This window comes from Aphis gossypii, chromosome 1, assembly GCF_020184175.1.
Source record: "Aphis gossypii isolate Hap1 chromosome 1, ASM2018417v2, whole genome shotgun sequence".
Classification (NCBI taxonomy): Eukaryota; Metazoa; Arthropoda; class Insecta; order Hemiptera; family Aphididae; genus Aphis; species Aphis gossypii.
In genome coordinates this window covers 81,360,580-81,369,123 of record NC_065530.1, presented here as the reverse complement: position 1 = coordinate 81,369,123, position 8,544 = coordinate 81,360,580, and the positions used below count along the sequence as shown (strand labels likewise).

The 8,544-nt window shown below is 32.9% G+C and overlaps 1 long non-coding RNA gene across 2 annotated transcripts; it reads left to right on the top strand.

Annotated features, from left to right (window-relative positions):
* Positions 1 to 1,921: 1,921 nt before the first annotated feature.
* LOC114129375 (uncharacterized) lies at positions 1,922 to 8,304 on the top strand. Of its 2 annotated transcripts, XR_007603449.1 has the most exons (8): positions 1,922 to 2,114; positions 2,194 to 2,488; positions 2,555 to 2,851; positions 4,066 to 4,465; positions 4,532 to 5,867; positions 5,943 to 6,084; positions 6,712 to 6,908; positions 7,139 to 8,304. It is a non-coding gene; the product is annotated as an uncharacterized LOC114129375 (long non-coding RNA). The 2 variants fall into 2 exon arrangements; XR_003592831.2 differs by having other exon boundaries at positions 1,925 to 2,488; positions 7,139 to 8,303.
* Positions 8,305 to 8,544: the final 240 nt, after the last annotated feature.

Genomic DNA, 8,544 nt, shown 5'->3' with positions numbered 1-8,544 from the left:
TAGGTATTCGGCTTACTCCTATAATTTATTTTAATTGTATGTAATAAGATTGTAATTTTATCTTTTGAAAATTTTTGAATTTTAACTATGATTTTGTGTAATTTCTGATAGCTGTGTTCGAGAAACTTTTATGTTCTATAATTAATACCTTTTATCATTTCTGGCTTCAATGTACGAGTATATTATTACACTAATTATAACTACATCGAATTCATAAATGATAAGTATGTGTTAATTTCATCTTCTTAAAAAAAGTTCAGAAATCATGGAATGTGGATTGGTTACTTACACCGTCGAGCATAATCAATGAATCTATTGGTACAATAATCCATTTTTGTTTTGTATATTTATAAGATCATCTACATCTTACGTAGATATCAATTAATATAAGTATCAATTGTTTCATACTTATAAAATAAGATTTTAAATTGGTTTATATTAATACATATAGACATTAATAATTACTAATATTAATAAATAAGTAACACTTATTATTTTAATGTATTAACCACAAACTTAGATAGGTAGGTACTTATGTTTTAATTAATATTAATTTCTTACTGTATCTAAATAAATAAATTTTATTGTTTATCGATATTCAAACATTTGTTTGTTAATATTAGTTTTTAATAAGAACTATATAGTATATTCAAGTGTGCCTGCAATGTTATAACCAAGGAGTTATTAATGATATTGGTAACTAAAAATTGTATTTATAAACACTAGGTATAATACCTACGTATAATAAAGTATTTTTTCCAGTCTGAAACCGACGATCTTGTGGAAGAAAGCAGCTATGCCCGCTCAAAGCTGAGGTATATAAAATACTATTCTGTACAACTTTTATTTCTTACTTTTATCTTCTTACTTTTATTATTTTTTATTAGCATTTTAAGTTCAAATTTTGACGAAAATTCGTCAAAATCATGAATATTTGAAAATTATTTTGTAGGTATAATTCATAAAAATGATTGTAAAGGTAGTTAAGAGTTGAAAATTTAATACAAGATTTTTTGTAAGTTTAGCTTACACTAATTATAAAAGAACTTAAGTTTTGGTGTATTCAGGCAATTAAAACATAAACCACATTTTTCATCAACTACTGGAAATTATATCCTAGGCTGACAAATCATCTTCGTTCAGAATCGTTTTTAGTATACAATGATACCTATCATTGCATTCAAATTTAACCTACCCTAGTCCGAACTCTCTACCCTAGTCCGAGGTCAACCCCACCCCCTAATGTACAGCAGAACGTTACCCACTTGCCCGCTTTTTTTTCATTATTTTCGTATCAAAATTAAATGATGTTGATAGTAATTGTTCATTTTCGATGTGTTTTTTTATTTTCTAAATTGTTAAAATTGTTGACCCTAGAAACTTAATTTTGATTCGTTTTAAAAAAATCTAATATTATATAATCTAATAAGATTGCTTTCACAAAGCATATCTCATGAGTCATAACGATTAAAATAATAATATATATAACATACATATATTAACCACGATGATAAGAAGCATAGTGTTATATTCGAAGACCATATTTATATATAATACTGGAATATTGATATAGGTATATATTATTATAAAAAAAATATTTATATATATTTACAAACTACATTATAAGCATTGGTTCACGTATTTTATAGGTTTTTAAATTGTATAAAAAGGTTGTGACATTCTTTTTACACCATGATCAATAGATGTGCTATTATTAGCTGATTAGAGTAAACTTGTTATGAGTAAGCCGTTGAATATTTTTTCAATAATTGCTATAAATATACTCTTAAAAGATTTATTCAAAGACTAAATTTTATTATTATATACTCAATTATATTTGTTTACTTCTTGTTTTGATTTTAATTCTTTGTTTTATGTACTAATTAAATAACTTAATTAAAAAATTTTAATATTGTAAAAGTAACCCCCATGGAACACTTTACTTAGCGTTACGGGGTTTACCGAAAACGGAGCCCCGAGATCTGTGGCGTAGGGAAAGTGGCGTCCCCATCGCCCAATACACATGGTGTATTGCAATAGCCCTACCTCTGACTTTAAACGGTCGGGGATAGTATGGTTCGCTCTGGGGTTTATTCGGAATGACTGCATATTAGGTTAGTGCGATATGAGCGGCAAAGAGTGTTTCTCAGACCGAGGTTTAGTAAAGAGAATTAACTCACAATGCAACATCAGTTTGTGCAGTAGACTAATAAATTCGTTGGCGAATAACCGAGCGTCGCCACCTTTATCAATGTCAGCAAGACGATGGACCACTGGAGAGTTCATTGGAAAGACTCGTGTGCATTCAATGCGGATAGCAATGGACGATGCAGACTTTCGACATGTCTTCCAGAACTTCGAGACTGACGGATACTTTTAGCGACATACTGACTAAGTCTTGTACAAGGACCAGAAGCTCATAAGAACGAAGATTTATCTATGATTACTCCATCGGACGTATATCACAAGCAATATTTTCACCATTTGTGTAAGTTTAAACAGTATTTATTAATCGAATTATGTAATTTAATTTAATGTCGTTAATGTTTTACAGAAATGAATCGTATGACAGCACTGGTTATTTTAAATGATACGCCAAACCTCGTGACAAACTGCGTAACGTGTAGTTCTATAATGGGGTAAGCGAACACCTATTTTATTGACTAATCATCTGTTAACCGTGTGAACCGGTCAACGCTATTCAAAACGTACCGGTATTCTCGTCAATTTGGTAGCTGACCAAGCGAGTGAATATGATTATGACTAAGACGACGATCAGATGGCTTGAAACAATGATTGGGTATACTGTGTTCCTGTGGTCTACGCCTCATCAAAATTATCTATTTTTGTTGTATGTATCATTTGTCTTACACTAAGCTTGCTTTAACCTTAAATTAATCTTTTGAAAATATTCAAGTTTTAACCCTTATCCCATAACCTAAACACTATCATATGTAATATGTTGACATTTGTATTATTATTATTATAAAGTATAGTTATATGTCAATTGACATAAATAATTCAAATTTTTAGTTTCTTAAAATACATAATAGTGACGGAACAATGAATTATCACATACATTATACAGCAGCGGTTCCCAACCTGGGGTACGTGAAAAAATTATTTTTCGTTTATTTATATTCTAAGTTGATATTTGGGGTACGTGATAGAGTGGTGAGAGAGTGCTAGGAGTAGGTGAATGAAAAAAGTTTGAGAACCGCTGTATTAGTATAATGGTCATATGGGATATTCCATTAACTGATATCTTTCGTGGTTAGGCAGTGGGTCATAGAGTATATAGAGGCGCCCTAATTAATGGTAAATAATAAAAATATTAATAAATCATAACATTAGTTATCAATTATCATTTTTGGTGCGCACTGTTTATTATTATTATTATCATCATCTCGAGTTATAGTCGGTAGAACGAAAAGTGGGCGTTGATGCGAACGCTCCCGGTTAGGTTAGGTTAGGGAGAAGGAAGTAATGCGAAGGAAGGAAGTAATGCGAACTGAAGGAAGTAATGCGAGTGAAGGAAGTAATGCGAATGAAGGAAGTAATGCGAATTTGAAGGAAGTAATGCGAAAGCGGTTCCCTTCCGGTCGTCGATTCAAACCCGAAAAAAAAAAAAAAAAAAGGTTAGGTTAGGGAAACTGGCGATGTACCAAAAATCATGATCTTTAGACAATTATTTATTTTAAATGTAATGATGTATCAATTAATTTTGATATTTAAAGTATATTGGTATTTTATGGATCAATCAAATAAGCACAACATTATATGGTACACCACTTCAACATTTTTTAAAGTAAATGTATAGTCTTATAAGCGTACCATTTTTAAGTACATAGTTGATTAGTTATGACGCCTTCGAATAATTAATTGAAAAATCCATGCGAATTCTAATTAATAATACATTAGGTAATAATTAATATTTAAAAGTGAAATTTAATACTTCTTTATTAAAATTGTTTGCTTGTCTGCATCTTGTTCATTTTCATAACTAACTAATTTTTAATGTACTATCAATTAATTGTTAATATTTCTTTGTATCAAAAATTACAGTGAGGATCAAAGACGTTTAAATAGGGTAACAATGATTTAAATAGAACCATCAACCACTGAAATAGTAAAGACACCGGAAAACAATTTTACTATTGCTTGCTTAGTTGTTGTGGAAGTGCACGTGTTTCGGCAACCCGAAACCCCGCAGTGTATCGTATACCCTACTTGCCCACCCTCCTACCCACCAACACATTGTTCGGTCGCCGGCGAGATATTGTTGTCACCAGCGAGATATATAGATATACTAGTAATATACAGGATGGAATTCACGGTTTGATAAGTGGATTGCATTGGATTCAAAATAAATGGTCTTTTACAAGGACCAGAAGCTTATAAGAACGAAGATTTATCTATAATTATTCCATCAGTCGTCTACCACAAGCAATATATCACCATTTGTGTAAGTTTAAACAGTATTTATTAATCGAATTATGTAATTTAATTTAATGTTATTAATGTTTTACAGAAATATAAAAGATGAACCAAGTGATGGAGACATATCAGTGAATAGTGACTGTAGAAGTAAATTTATAAATGTGTGACGGAGATAATCAACTCACAATTTATGATAGCAATAGCCATATTCCTGATTTTTAAATGGTCGGGGATAGTAAGGTTCGCTAAGGTATTTAGTCGTAAGGACTGCATTTGAGACTAGTGCGATATGAGCAGCACAGAGTGTTTCTCAGACGGTGGTTTAGTAAAGAGAATGAACCCACAATGGAACATCATTTTGTGCAGTAGACTAATAAATAAATTGGCGAATACTCTAACATCGCCGCCTTTACCAACGTCAGCAGGACATTGGACCACTTGAGAGTCCATGAGGAAGTCTCATGCGCATCAAATGCGGATATTTATGGACAATGCAGACTTTCGGCATGTTCATAGGCCTGCCGGTGGTTACGGGGTTTAAAGAACCAGGGGCCTTGACCTCTGTGGCGTAGGGAAAGTGGCGTCCCCATCGCCCAATGCACTTGGTGTATTGCAATAGCCCTTTATCCACGGATATCTTCTATCATCTGCACAAAGTCGGCAGTCCAAATGGCCGCCTAACGCACTACTAGAACACGTTCCTCGGTCCCACACAAATTCATTTTCGTGCACTCATTTTAGACACTACGAATGTCCATGTATCGCAGGATGTTTTTCGTCTGGTTTCCAAGTATTTTCTGGAGTATGTCTCAAACAATCAAGTTGCCACTCATCGCAGCGTATTGCAAAGTGATCTCGTCCCACGGGCATCCGTTTCCATGGAAATATTGCACGATTTCTAATTGTCTTCTTAACGCAGCTTACATGCACGAGACTTCAACCCAACACAATGTTGTCCATTTTTGTTGGCACAGTGATGATAATTCAAAAGTCCATGTACCTCATCTGTATTTTTGATATGCAATTTTCGTTGACAACCGCTTTCGTGCGATAATTTTAGACGGTCCATATGGCCGCCCATGTCGGCTCTCTAATACGCTGTTCACGTTTTCCGTCGTCCGTCATTGAACACATACGTTAAGTAACTCAGATGATCCAATGTCGCGTCATACTCTGAAGGTATCATTAATGTTGGAGAGTGCCAGTAGCCCCTGATCGTTGCGAGCTAACTTCAAACCGTTTGCTTGTTAGTGAAACGCCGCTTTTTCGCATTTACTGACCGTCACTTTGATGCTATTGGACAAACTAATCACGTGCACACCTCAAAAACACGGGTTGTATATCGTTCAACTCATCAGAATCATCGATGAGTATTTTCAAACTTGATATTTCGACAATCGATTTACAATAGTTCCATCTCTTTTGTTGTAAGTTACTGCTTTTACTATATTGGTACATGCTAGATATTTTTTGTACGGGAGGTATATTATCGTTTTCGACAGGCTGAATTATGCGTTTGTTCCATTGTCAATTTCTTTCATCGTGGTTGTATTTCCTATTAAATTGGCTCACCGAAGAGTTATCAAACTTTGATGAAGCTGGAAAAATTATCAGAGTATTAGATGATTCTAATTATCGAAAATGGTATGTATAAGTTATTTTTACACAAATTATATATATTTTTTTCTATGTCCTAAAGGTGTACACGATTCATTGGTACAAGCAGGTATGCGATATTACAAGACGAATAACGTACAGACTCCTGATTATGACCTCGAAGTCAGATTCGTTGGTAGAGTGCATATCGTTTATGGTGGTTGGACACGTTCGCTTCCAATCTTTTAAATCATAGAAAATATTTCACTCAATAAAATGTTAACCAAAATAATTCTAAATATATTACACGATTCACTCACGGATAGTAAATGTGGAGATAATATTTTAGTTATCCAAAGCTGACGTCTTACTAAAATTTTCTGTCTATTCGCTTTTATTTTTAACATTCTTGAAATGTTTAAATGAGAACAATTCGCTTTGTTGTTCACGGTAAAACGTAATATAGTTGTGCACTAAAACAATTACAATTTGGCTCGTTCCCTGTGTACTGTACGTCCTTCGATGTTTAGCTACAGGTCTAAACTTGACAGACATTTGAAAATGTTCACCGAACATACATATTAATATTTTTAATTTGTTTCACACAATATTTTTTATTATTTTTTTTTTCAAATATTTATTTGTAAGATTTATATTGATTTATTTGACAAGCAGTTATTCATGTTCCTGTTCATCACAGAGGCAAAGTCATTCTGCAAATTTTACCGGATATTCAACCCGACCAATCACAACACGATGACTTACAGATGATTCCAGGGATCGTAGTCTCATTGCCACGACTGTTAAGATTATTATCATAGAAGACCGTATATACCTATTCAAACACTGGCTCACGGAAACTATATTATAAAGTGAGTTCATACAATGGTAGGATAAAAATATTACGTTTATCCGATGAATACGCATATTTATTGATAAAACTATGATATTTAGTATTTACAGTGTATCTACTCTTTAGTGTCTCAGTTTTTAGTTTTATTTCATTAATAATTTAAAAGTTGACGAAATATTTAACTGCAGAATTCATACAGCATTATTTTGACAACGCTGATTATTGTATGTTTTAATTTTATAATTACAGTAGGCGCAAGATGACACCCCTGTTGAAGACAATAACAAGAAAACAATATCTAGCAAGTGGAGTTAACGTAAAATGCAGTAATTCACAACAAAAAAGAGATAGAATTATTATAAATTGATTGTCGGGATCTCGAATTCGAAAATACTCATCGATGATTTTGAAGAGCAGAACGTTATGCAGCCGGTGTTTGCAAGGTGCAGTTCGTAATTTATTTGTCCAATAGCATCGATTTGATGGTCAGTATATGCGAGAAGGCAGCGTTTCAAGGACATGCAAACTGTTTGAAGCAAGTACGCCCCGATCAGGGGCTCCTTGCACACTCTGTCAATGATAATTCCTTTGGAATGTGACCTGAACGTGGCCTTTGGTCATTTGAATTGTTTACTGTATGCATTCAATAACGGTAGTCGGCGATCGAGAACAGAGTGTTGGGGAGCCGACATGGGTGGCTATATGGATCATCTAAAGATTTTGCATGAAAACAGATGTGAACGGAAATGGCTTATTTAGAATATAGATAAGGTACATGGATAGAAATCCATGAGAAGGAATATCACCACTATGCCAACAAAAGTGGAAACCATTGGGTTGAAGTCTCGTGCATGTAAGCCGTGTTAACCGGACAACTGGAAATCGTGCACTATTTACATGGAAACGGATGCCCGTGGGACGAGATCACTTTCCGATAAGCTGCGATGAGTGGGCAATTGGATTTTACGAGATATGCTTTAGAAAACATCTGGGAACCAGACGAAAAAATATCCTGCGAAACATGGACGTTTATACTGTCTAGAATAAGTGCACGAAAATGGACGTCTGTGGGACGAACGAACGTGTTCTATTACTGTGTTAAGCAGTCATTTGAACTGCCGGCTTTGTGCAGATGGTAGAAGATATCCGTAGAACAAGTATGATTTTTATAGATTTTTTTCGTAAAAATATTACAACTTTGCATTTTATAGTTGATTAGAACATCTTGTATTCGAATGTTAAAAAAGTATATTGATTTCATCAAACCATTTAAAACATGTAGTGTTTAATTATACTATTATTACATATAACAATAATGACATTTATAAGACTTTAAAATCTCAAAATTATATAAATATAAAAAAAAATTAGAAATTAGAAATTCCAATTATAATTGTTCATTTGTAATTTATAAATAATTTTTTTTTAAATATAATCAGACGTTTATATAAATAATTTGACTAGTGTGTTGCACCAAATTATTGCACCTATTAATTTATTATACTCCTAAAAATTTAAAAACAAATATTAGATGTATTAAAATATCTTATATTGAAAAATATGATGGTATTACTGTATTAACATGATAAATATAAAATGTACTGTTTATAAAAATCACAAAACATGATGCTTGGTGTGGAAAAGATTGCTTTCAC